The following is a 12,967-nucleotide window of genomic DNA, read 5'->3' on the forward strand; positions in this document are numbered from 1 at the left end:
TTGCAACTTTACATGTTACCCATTTATACAGCTATATATTTACTGAGGCGATTCTGCCATGCCCAAAGGTACAGCAGCAGTGCCCAAGTAGGGAATCAAACCTGCAACCCTTCGATCACAAGCCCTGCCTCCTTACCACTACCCCACACTGCTGCCCATTTGCTGCAAAATGTTTATCTTACATTTCTATTGCACAAAATAGACGTCAATGAAACACAGGTTCTTACACACAGCTTCAAACCCACTTCAGAAATAAGTACAGCTTACAGCCTGATATGTCTCTTCAGTAAAACACTTAGGAATTAATCTGCCAAAAATCTGTCATATCCTTTCAACATAAACTATAAACCATACATTTATAAAATCAGAGATGACATTGACAGATAGAGCATATTGCTGTTGGATGTAACTTCTTGGATTAATTCAATCAAGATGAAAATATTACCAAAATTACTGCTCCTGTTTCTATCCGTCCTAGCTGACATCCCAGGGAAACAGTTTTAACCAGTGGGCCAAGCTAATATCACATTGTAAATGAAATAATAATGAAATTATTGATCCCCACAGGTCAGGAGCAAGATTTCCCCTCTATAATATCAGAGAATACTTCAGATCAGTACAGCTAAGAACATTAGTGTGATCCAGACTAAAATTAAAATGGAAGGAAACAGAAGAAAGTTAGATGTTCTTCTACATACAAATCTCTGACCCTGGTTAGCACTAGATTCATCATGAACATGTAGTTAGTGATGGGCATGTTGACTCTTTTAACTGAACTAATTTTTTTTTTTCAGTTCATTACAAAGATCCAGCTCACTGAACCACTGATTCGTTCAGTAACCAACTAAATATTGAGGCACATCTGTTCAATAAATGAACAACTACAACAGGATCTGTCATTTACATTACAGCAGCTAGCTACTTGGACACATAGTACCATTTCACATGTACTAAGAATTGATTTATTTAATCAGTGTTTTAAAAACACTCTTGGTTGTCTTATGCCTTCTAACAGAATTTGAATGTAACACAATGGAGTAGAATCTTTGAATACATTTTTCCCTTTTTTACTGTGGGACTACTATGCAAATAGGCAAACATGGCAATACTCACATGTTGATCAGGGACCTTCCTCAGAGTGAAAGAGTGGCAAGCATATATAAATAGCTAATTTCACATGTGGAAACAATAAATTAATTAGAAACAACATTGAGTGCAATTGCCATGGAAACAAAAATCACATGTTAATTATCGAGGACACAGTAGAAGCTTACAGGATTTGAAAATGAATTTCCTTTACCATGACACATATTTAATATTTTAAATGAAATTGTAGTTGGAGACATGATCTAATAAACATCCAATAAAGATGGAAAACACAATTTAGAGCACTAAGAGGATGTACAACTCAAAAATATCAGCAGTAAGACCAGAAAATCAATACACAATCAATAAAATCAATTCATAATAACTCAAAATAACACCATGTATTGCACCTGAAGGAAGTGTTGGCCCTATACACACACATCAAAAAACTGGCTCATAGTCATATAGTGTAATATTTAAGAGAAATTGTTCAAGCCTTTTATATAAGTTGTTAATGTCAAAATCCTCAAAATCTTTGTCTCTTTCAAACTTTCAAAAAGCTTTTGGAGACTTCAGAGCTGAATTGCCATGATTAACATCATTAAGATGAACCACTACAGTTTAAATTAAGGGAATTTCTTTTTTGGCACTGGATGACTAAAAAGAAAGATGTCTTTACATTATTTGGGCTTTGGATGCAGTGGCCACCCTTGTAATTATCACTGAGTATATGAGCTGGGTGTCCCTGATTTGGAGGGGGGGGGGGCAGGATTGGATGAAAACATGATCCAATGTTTATTTACAATTCTTGCACATGAAAACAAATGGAAGATGAAAAAGGTTAGGTATGTTTCGTCATCTCTTTCAATGCTATTTGTTGATCTCCCATCAGGCATTACGATGCTGTATCCACTGCCTATAAATATGATTTTTGGTTTGTTGGTCTTAATGAAGGAATTGGTGTAGACAATATTTAGTGCCCTTTACGTGTCCTATTCCTGTGAGTTGGGGGGGGGGCTTTATCCATCAGAAAAAAAGTATCTTGCCTAAATTTGTAGTTTTAACAATGATTGCACTCAAATATAGAACTTCATGAGCTGTCGCGGTCAGCCTCTGCCCTTGAGGGCCGTGACAGGTCCACAAATCCCAAACGTCTTCCGCTGTCCCACGTCTTGCATTTTCAGCACTCCTATCTGCCTGTTACATCACTCTTCCGCCCTCCCGAGTTCACTCCGTCCCACAGAACCTGGCACGGGGGAGGTGGACACAGAGAGGCAAGGAGGTTTTCGTCTTATTTGCCGTCACGACTCCTGGTGTTTTCTTTATCTCCCGCAAACAGAGCAATCTCTGTTCCCGCAGAGGTGCTGAAGGAAAACCGGGGTGTCTTTTTTTTTTCTTCTTCTCCCCCTTCCTCTTCTTCGTCGTCTTCTTCTTCTTGTCAAAGTGCATTGTTTACAGGCAGTCATAAATCAGCCGAAAATAAAAGCATACTCCGAGACCTTGGGACGGTTCAGCGCTCCCGGGCCACTTTCTCGCTACCACCCAATAAAATAAATGAGGGGTGTTTTACAATAAGGTGTCAGAAACCGGCTCCCTGCCTTTGATCATACAAAACCTTTTGTAGGCAAGACCCTGTAGATGTTGACTAGTCTATAAATATTCTCGCGCTGCGAGTATACAGCCGACGCTAACAGCGCCCAACACCCACCCGCACCCCCCACTCTGCCCCCGGAGCTGTGAGCGGCGCTGTGAACTTGCATGCGTCCTTTAATGTTTTTTTAATCTTCCCAGCTACTGCTCTGTGTACCAATGAGAAAACACATTGTACATGTCGTCTCTCAGCGCGCTGTGTGAAAAAATAAAATCTGATTTGGCTGTGGAGTGACGGTGCGTGCTCATGAACTGGACACTATGCAGCCTTGTGATGTATTTTAGGCATTTTTATTTCAGAAAGGGAAGTCATTTCAGCTTGAAATAATTCTCTCCAGGACACCTAAAATGAATAGTCACAAATCTAGTCGCTGATAGAAAAAGACTACCTCTGTAAAGAGATTGGTATCTCATATGAAGATGGACTTAAAATAACCATTTCATCATTTTACAAGATGGACACAACACAGAAATCCAATATGTAAAATCTGAGGTGAAAAAGTAGCTAATTCCTTTGAAAAACCTTATTGAGCACTAAAAGACAGGATAGAGGACATTAGACACCATGTTTGTCTAACTCTCTTACGGGTACGAAAGCGACAGCCACCTCTGTCATCACTGCAGTCTAAGTAATCAGGAAGAAATGCAATTTCGCATTACAAACGAACTCATTTCCAGCAGCATTAGATCTTGGGCCTATTGTCCATCCTGTGGAAAATTCCATGTGTCTCAGGAACGCTGTAATTGCTAAATTGTGCCTTTTCCCCCCCCCACTAGCTGAGCCGAACTGACTCTGATTGATGACACGGGCTCTGTGTTAGTGAGGGAGAGAATTGGTGAGGCCCGCTCTGCTCTTCCCAACGCGAGACGCCTCTTATTTAAACTCACAGGTGTCCCAGGGGGGTCTTTCAGTCAGGTCCTGCTGTACTTTGATAAAAGCCCCTTCACTCTTTATTTGGGCAGACAAGGCGCTGATTATTTCCCTCCCTGGCGTGCTTTGTTCCCTTGTTTGTCCTCCACTTCCATGCAGGCCGTGGCTTTTTCTTTTTTATAATCCACTTTGAACAGGCAACAGGTCCAGGTGCTTTTGAAGATGCACAGCGGTCTATAGGAGGTGAATGGACGTTAAAGTAAACCGCACGTCTGTCTCTGGTGTCAGGCAATAACAGCCACGATTTCACATGACGCCACTATATGGAACGCATGTTACATGGCAAACACCATGTTCGATTCGGGTGCTTTTTCCTGCATATAGGTCAGCTTTTTAGAGGCGCATTGTTCTTTGAGGCTGTCATGCCTCTCTCAGTACTTTGATTGATTGATTTAATGCTTGGTCGTTTTTCTTGTGGGGTGGCTTTGGACACTTTTTGGTCTAGCTCTGACACAGAAAAGCACACACTTCAATAGTAACTGTAGGTTTTCCTTGATGGTCAATTCTGTGTTTTATTAATTTTACTAATAGGTCTTTTATTATTAAAAATTTGTTGTGCTCTTGTTTCAGCCCATAGCACAAAACTGATGATAAAAAGAATTTTGGTAACTGTCCTCATAAAAGAACAGGGCTCTTTTTTGATCACTTTTTATTTTTCTTTTCTTTTTTCCTCACACATGGTCCAATTGCTATTATTCACACAAGTCTCGCATAACACTACAGTGAAATGGGAGCTAACTGGAGGATAGGCACAGAAATAATTAACAAATTGAACTGTCAAGCTATCAAATGAAATTAAACAGCAAAACCCACAAATGTGGGGGTTATGGATCAGAATTCAATTCAAATATATCTTCATTCATAATATGGTGCTGTTATTTCTGTAGGTATCCAGTGCAGCCAGTCACTGAACCTCCTTAATCACCTGATTATTGTATTATTGAATCAATTAAGCCAATCAAAAGCTTTCCCCCACACAGGAGTGTGAGTGTTAGAGTTTTACAGAGTGCTGGACTGTAGCCATCCCTGTTTTGAATATTTTATACCTGTCTCAGTTTATACACTCTAAAAACTGCTTACACCTAATGGTTATTCTGACTGTAAATTGTGTTCTCTACCTCAACATGGTGAGCACTTAATGTATAGTCAGAATTTCCATAACCTCTTATGTACAGTACCAGTGAAAAGTTTGGACACACGTGATGAAGATAATAGGAAACATGTATTCAAAGACATTTTGTTCTAAAGGCTTTATGCTTAAATGCTTGAACACCTATGTATGAATTGCTTTCAAAAAAATTAATTGTAAGAAATATTTTTAGTTATAAGAAAGTTTTGATTTGGTTATAACATGTTTCTGGTCACTGCTTGCTATGTGTTATTTCATAGTTATTTCATAATGATGTCTTTACTATTATTCTAAAATGTGGAAAATAGTAAAATTAAAGAAAGAAAAGTGTGTCAAAACTTTTGACTGGTATTGTGTGCATATCTGTTAGGCATACTAAAGCTAAACTAATAAAAAAAACACCTATTGCCCTAAGTTAGTTTACTGACAGTGCGGACAGCACTCAAACAGAAAGCAGAACCATCCCAGCTTTGCTCAGTCCCTTGGGCTGCAGCCAGCGCTGCCAGTCTGGATCAGGGTGGAGCACAGGCTTCAGCACAGAGCAGAGCCCCGCCACTACAGCCACCTCAATACCCTGTCACTTCTTATGCGGTGCGCCCGATTCCTGCCTCAGACTTCGAGAGTTCAGACCCAGACTAAAGCCACTGCGTGAAAACATTCGTAAACGATTACCCAGACGACGTCTGACTATTTGAAAACACCAGGCTGCGGTGGAGTGTGTGTTTTGGGCCTTTCTGTGTCTGAGTGTCTTTGTGAAACAATACATCACCTCGTGTGTGTTTTTACATCACCGTGGCAGAAATACACCTCGTGCTGACGTCGCACTGAACACATGTGTAGTCAGTTCCGCCAAACACAAAGTTGGGCACATGTAAAATGACATCATCCCTCAGGTGACATACCTACCTATCATCCTTGTATTCCTCTGCACACTCATTTTCACTCAGATAGACTTCTGCTTGTGTGATAATCTCTTACTGCAAAGAGAAATAAGGTGTACAGTTTATGTTAATGCATTTGATTTTATTTTTTTCCTTTTTTCACCTTGGTGTAACCCCTATTTCAGAGTGGCCCATTGTACTTTAGGCACATCACCCTCAACCCTAGCCAACCTACCTACCCCTTTCCCTGGCAGAAAGAAGCCATTTTGTTCAAATGCTGTGGGATCCCACTCATTGTTGGTAAATCCTGAACCTGGGCCGTAGATCTCAGACTGAACTCAACTCAAATGCCTTAAACATCAAGTTACTTGGGAGCTACTCATTTAATTTTAATTTTTATATAAAGCTTACAGCTTATGAAGTTATGGATGCTACATTTAAAAAGTACAAAACTTAATAGTGTTCAAATACATCTGATTGTCCCTGAAAGCCTAAAATCTTTACTCCACCATCTGTGGTCTTCATCTGCCTATACAACATGGATGTAAACATGCATGAATAATTTTTACATTTTATCTTGATCACTTGACACTTCTGAAGCACTGCACCCCCCAAATAAATGGCACTGGCCAAAACCTAAATCACACCGAACAAGTGAACAAGAAACCTGTACTAAAATAGTACTACTCCCTGTGCAGCAGAAGCACCTCAAGGTACTTAAGAACTACTGAGTATCACTGAAAAATATTCAGGAGTTCTGAAGTGTCTTTCAGCATTTACAGTCATGAGAAGGGTTTTGGTAAAATGTCAAGAACTATATAAAAAAGAAGTCCAGTGGTGCTGTTTAGTTTGTAGTGCCAAATACACCCTTAGCAGGTTGAGATATAAATTCACTGTGCCTGCACGTCCAAGGGCCAGTTTTCTCCTAAACTTACTCCAGGTGGCTTATAAATGAGTAAATGTTTGTCATAATGTCTTCATTCATCTCAACACGGTGAGGTATTTTTGATGGTGTGTTCCTACAATTACAGTAGAGCCTAGAATTCACATCCACATGAAAACATTTTGAATGCTCAGTGAATTTTACAGCTCCAGTGAGCAATTTAAACTGAACCCCTTTCTGCATGGTGTGTTAGGACATGACAGTATGACAAATAGTCTCTCCTCTTTCCTTGGCTCAAGTGCTCAAAGGCCCTCTATTTCAATTTCCATTCTAATTTCAGAATTAATATCGGGTGTCAGCTGCCATGGAGGCACTAAAGAGCTGTTGTGACATCAGCGCTGTTCCAGCGTGCAACTGTGACATCAACAGTGCTAATACTGCTGTTCCAACATGCCACTGTGACATTGGTCACACTGCTGCAGCTTGCTGCTGTGACATCAGCAGTGCTGTTCCAGCTTGCTGCTGTGACATCAGCAGTGCTGTTCCAGCTTGCAACTGTGACATTAGCAGTGCTCTTCTAGCACGCCACTGTGACGTCAGCAATGCTGTCCCAGCATGCCACTGTGACATCAGCAGTGCTGTTCCAGCTTGCTACTGTGACATCAGCAGTGCTGTTTCAGTATGCAGCTGTGAGAATCAGGGATGTGCCAACGGTAAGGTCTTCCTGCTCAGCCATCTCAAACTGGCCTGCCTGCTGCATGTGTATGTGTGTACAAATTCTTTATGTGTGTGTTTGTGTGAATGTGAACGTGTGCTCAAAATTAACATACTTTGTGTGTGTTTTTGTGTTTGTGAGAGGGAGGCAAAGCCTCAGCCCCAGACATCAGTGCTATAAGCAGTTGTGTAGTATGGTTGATGAGGCATGTGCCCCCCACAGAAAATGTATCTGTATAGATATTTTTAAGAATATTATCCTCTCAAACTCAAAAGCTACCTTTAAAGCATTGTTGGTTGTACAGTGTGCTTTGCTTTTATGGAGGAAATTTACTGTCAGTATTACACAAATAATGTGTATTCATTTTTTCAAATCATGACAACATTAATAATGATATTACTCAGTAGTTGTTAAAATGAATAAAAATAAATAAAAGTTGAAATGTTTTCATAACAGTACTACTAAATATTTTATCAACCTTTGCCATATAAGTTGTGCTCAAGTTTTGTGTAAGGTTGGACTTATTAATCATGTTTACGACTCCCAAGTTATTTATATCAAAACTGATAATTAACATACAGATGATGTCCACACATGAATGCACTTTTCATGATAACATTAAACAACTCTAACTAGCCATATTTGGTTAAAACAAGGAGTTTTTTTTCTCTCTCTCATTCACATCACCCATGTGTATGACTCACAGGCTCTTTGTGTCAAAACTGACAAGTGTGCACATGTGATGGTGCTTTGAAGTTAAGCATAAAAGGCACACTAGATTTGGTAAAAACAAGGCTTGCTCTCAGACATCTTGAAAAATATCTAGTATAATCCAAAAGACAATAAAGATTATTTTGTCTGATGTAGACAAAGAAAATGAGTTCCACCAAGGACATTTAAATTCTTTAAAGTCCAGGCGAACGATTCTACTTCACAAAACATGACCGACATAGCTCAATCAATTCTGAGACTCAAGCTACACAGTAATGGTCATTATTATGATTATTGTAATGATGTATGTTATTAATCATACCGTCATAAACGGTAAGACACACATGGTAAAACATGCATTTAAACTACCACACTAAGCATAAACAAGGATTGACATTTATGAAAATGATTATGGCATTAAGATGTTTTGACAAAATGGTAAATATGCAGTATGTCTGAGGTGCATTTATCCAGAAAGTATTAACAATAACAGATGATTACCTGACATAAAGGAAAACAAAAGATGCTGGCAAAAGTTTTTTTTTCTTTTCATTAAAAAAAATAAAATAAAATACTTTCTTCGACAATTGAGTGGGGGCTCCACTTGGAACCAGGCCTATCCAATTTATCTATGCTCTAAATGAACATTTCTGAACTAAATATTTCCTGTGTGATTTGTCCATTGCATCATCTGAAAATAAAGACAAATGAATTGTTCAGCTAGCAGAACACTTTCATTCCCTGCAAAGTCTAAACTAGGTTGTTCATCTTCCCTGTAGGTCCCTCATTCAACTAGCAGGTAATGTGAGCTTGGTCAGGATCTGACATGAGAATCAGAGACTCTTTGCTGACCTTTTCTTTCTTTGATAAATGGCATGTTTTGTGTGAGAACAAATGTGGGTACCATTTACAATCAGTTGATAAATGAGGCTCCAAGCCTTTTGCATTGTACACATTACTAATGTGTCACCACCTATTCCAACTGTATTTTCAATGTGACATTGTATACCTTGTCTACATTTCAGACTACATACCAGCACTCTCTCAATCAAAGATAGTTGTTGGGATTTGGCAATAGCTCCAGACCGACCAATAGAGGCTGCATCAGGGAATTTAGATGGCAGTGCCCAAAATGAATTTGTGCCCTTAAATTTGACCCAGGTTAGAAAAAAACACTACAAGTGCTTGGTAGGTTTTTACGTGACAGACACCTTCATTACAGAGCATTTCTCTACAGAACTGAAGAGCACAGCAAGCTGGATAAAGACACCCATTACAGTGTGCATGTACAGCTGATAGAATCAGAATCCACAGACATAATTCCTATCACCCTCAAACATACTGCACAACAGCCGAAGCTTCAGAAGTCCCGTGGTATTATCATTTGGTTTGATTTAAACAGCCTGGAGGACTGGAAGCTTACTGAGGCAGCCTAGTAGTCACTACCTGAGGGGATTCCATCCGTTGGGTTTTGACTATTAATGCCTCCTCCGGCGCTCTGCTTCCCAAAGCTCTCCCCTGAGCTGTGGCACGATGCATTAAACCTGCTTCTAAATGCGCTCTCTCACTCTATCTAGGCCGAATGCAGAGGGCTCCACCTGAATAGTCAATGGGATTCTAAGGTTCACAGTGTTGTGAAGAACCAAAGACTGAAGTGACTCTTTAGTCACAGGTGAGGATGATGCACATATGTGAAAAATATCAAATGAGATGAAAGTAATGGACTGATATGGAAACAGAAGAGTCAGCTCGGCTGGCAGCATAGCAAAAGTGTAGGTGTTGCAGCTTTGAGCCTTTGTGTTGGCTTTTTTTCCCTAGCTGTGTTTATGTTCAACATGGTAATTGTGTTAGTCTTTAGTATCCCACCATTTTCCAGGAGTTCAGGTTGCCTATGAAGGAGTCAGGGACATTTTTCAAATATTCTCTTAAATGGTTTAATGTTTTTCACTGGCTTCTGTTCCCTTCTGAAAATGCCTACTGTGAGGCACTGTTTAACAATTGGATTATAAATTACTCCACACAAAATAATTATCTATTGATCGTTATGAGGAGGTTGTCACTCCCTGAATGCCAAGAGATTCCTTCAAACCACTTTGGTATACTGCCCTCCCCAAGCTCATTAGCCTGTCCTTGTGGCGAACACAGGGTGTAGTAAAACATAACTATCTAATGTGTGGAAATATGGAAACACTAATTGCAACTGCAAAGCTCCCAGCATTGCACAGACACAGTACTATTCCTGTACAGTAAACTTTTAAGTGCTGCATCTACATATCTACATACGTTTTTTTCAGACCTCTGTCTGCTGGGAGGGCACGCATGGCACATGGCAAGAGACTCTTATCTATTCAGTAGAGATAAGTGATCTCATCAGCTCTGTGACAGTAAGCACCAACACTTGTCTCACATGGTTAGAAGAGATATCAGTTCAAGGTTTGGTAACACCACACATTGCTTATGTGGTTAACAGCTTTAAATAAGTAAAAATAAATGCAGCACTCATCACACACACACACACACACACACACACACACACACACACACTCACACTGCCACACACACACACACACACAGCTAAGCTGCAAAGAACACGAAATTAATTTAACATCTGAAAAGCTCCGCTCCATTCCTGTAAAATTTTCATCTCATTGTCCGGGTTGAATAACAGCTGCGATTCAATGGACACCTAATAAGAAAGTCCGGAGGACTTCCCTTATTTCCACTTTATTATCACGAAGAAAATAATTAAACTCGCAAACTGCAATCACCCTGGGAAGAAATTAACATTAAGCATGTACTGCGCTTTGTTCAGAGATTGAGTATGTAGTTACACGGTTATATTTTCCCTATTATTGAGCTATTCATATAATGGAATTTCTCACCCTGAATGTCAGTCGAACATATATTTCCTGAAATGAAAAGAGGGAGTTTTTTTCCAATGTCAATACAGTTCAATCTGCCTTGTAGAAATGGTGAAATGTAATGGTTCCAGATCTACATAATATGTCTCCCTGTATCTCATCAAAAGGGAATTCCACTCCAAAATTTAAAGCATGTGTGTTTTTCTCCTGAGGGAAAGTTCACTGGGACAAAGGAATTCTCCAAAAACCTCAAAGGCTTCAATGAGATTAATTCGTAGAAATGTACAAAATTAAAATGCATGGGGATAGCAGAACGCTTCAGGCTTCGGGAGGTTTGGCACAGCCGTGGCTAATTGCAGCTCTGTGTCTCTGCGCGTCTTCATCCTGTTTTCAGTCGAACCAGGTAAACATCCCTGGCCAGAAGGTAGAGCTACGGGGCCGTGTACCTTTGGGGGAGGGTGAGGAGGTGCAGCGGCGTGCTGCTCTCTATTGCCTGACCTGAATTCTGTAGGAGAGCCTGGTGGAGTATGGAGTTGCTGTGGGAGGGCCTGGTTTCACTGCGCGATAATGGATCGGTACAATAAAAGAGACCACATTCCCCTGCTGTCTGACTGTGCAGAAAACTGCCCAAAAACTTCTGCCACCCAGAATTGGACTTCCCACAGATGTCCTGCTTTCATCCTGAGCTACTCTACATCTCTAGATATGCATTCCTTGAAAAATCATGCTGTGGTTCCAGGCAGGTGCACAAGAGATATATATCCACGAATCTCAAGATGCTTAAGAAGAAAGAGATCACAGAGCTGAAGAGTACATGTTTCACAGACCCAATATTTTTGTAAAACCAGGGCAAAAGCTTTGCTACAACCACCACAAGATGGCAAAACCTGTGATTTAGGACCTGCTATGGGAGAAAGACCACATGAAGCTTCTTTTCCTAACCGTATGTGGATGAGACGTTGGCAACATGCACTGATTGTGCTGGCATCCTTGTCCATTGAAAGACAAGAGGCTACTATCACCAATCCGAAGGAAGCCGCAGTGGCTAATTCTACTTCCACACGGCTGGACCACTCCAAAAATGGCCATGGAGTTTGTGTTAGTAAATACAGAGTGAAGGAGATGAGGACACTCAAGAAGGTAAAGGGTATACCTCAAGCATTATCTGAACCAAAGACAGGGCAAGACTGCCAGCCTCACACATGTGCCATGGAATCACAATTCATTGCCATTTTATAGTGAGTACATGTTTGTTTGCTATGAAAACAAGAAAACTGTTGGCTCTGTAAGTTATTGCCAGTCATACAGACATATATAAGTGTATCTGTGAGTATAGTTGATGTTCAATGTTATTTTGACAATAATTTTTGAACTGCAGCTTTTCTTGAGTTTGCTTAAACATTGTTATATCTGATATATTATTCTCATTTGAATTAAATTACCACACATACATGACTGATTTGTTAAACTGTTGAAAATGACATAGATGCAATAAAAAATAGTGTGACACTTGTGAAGCTGGTGAGCAGAATAATTCTGAAATGCAAATACTTCATTGTTGTCCTCCACTTTGATGTCATAAGCATTTTCAATGTAGGTGACAACTGTGCATAGGCAAACAATGAGATCCAGGATAAGGGCCTGGGCACCTCAAGGAGTGTCACATGTACACAAGAGCACTGTGGGATGGAATTCCTCCACGTGTAAATCTAAATGCACTGAAAATGGAACAAACCCTAAAGTGCTTCTGAAACCTGCAGTGGGTTGTAGAATCTGTACTCCCAGCATCCTTTGGGACTGCCGCAGAGACGTTTCCTAATCAGACGCTACACACACCCAACCCCTCCACCCCTCGCATACTCCTCAGCTCTGTGTGCTTTCTTTGAGAGCCTGCCTGCTCTATTCGATTTAAAAATGAAATGAATAAGAAAAAAAAGATGTAAGTAAAATCGGCTTCTGCTGTTGTTTGGTGGGGGGAATCACAAAAAGTCTGCCACTTCCATTTCAACGACCACCGAGCTACAGAAGCCTCAGCACCATATAGTGAATGCTGCCTGAAATACTCTGAAGACTTGCTTTAAAACATCTGGTTGCAAAGATAGTGGCAACAGTAATTACTT

This window comes from Megalops cyprinoides, chromosome 20 (assembly GCF_013368585.1).
Source record: "Megalops cyprinoides isolate fMegCyp1 chromosome 20, fMegCyp1.pri, whole genome shotgun sequence".
Lineage (NCBI taxonomy): Eukaryota > Metazoa > Chordata > Actinopteri > Elopiformes > Megalopidae > Megalops > Megalops cyprinoides.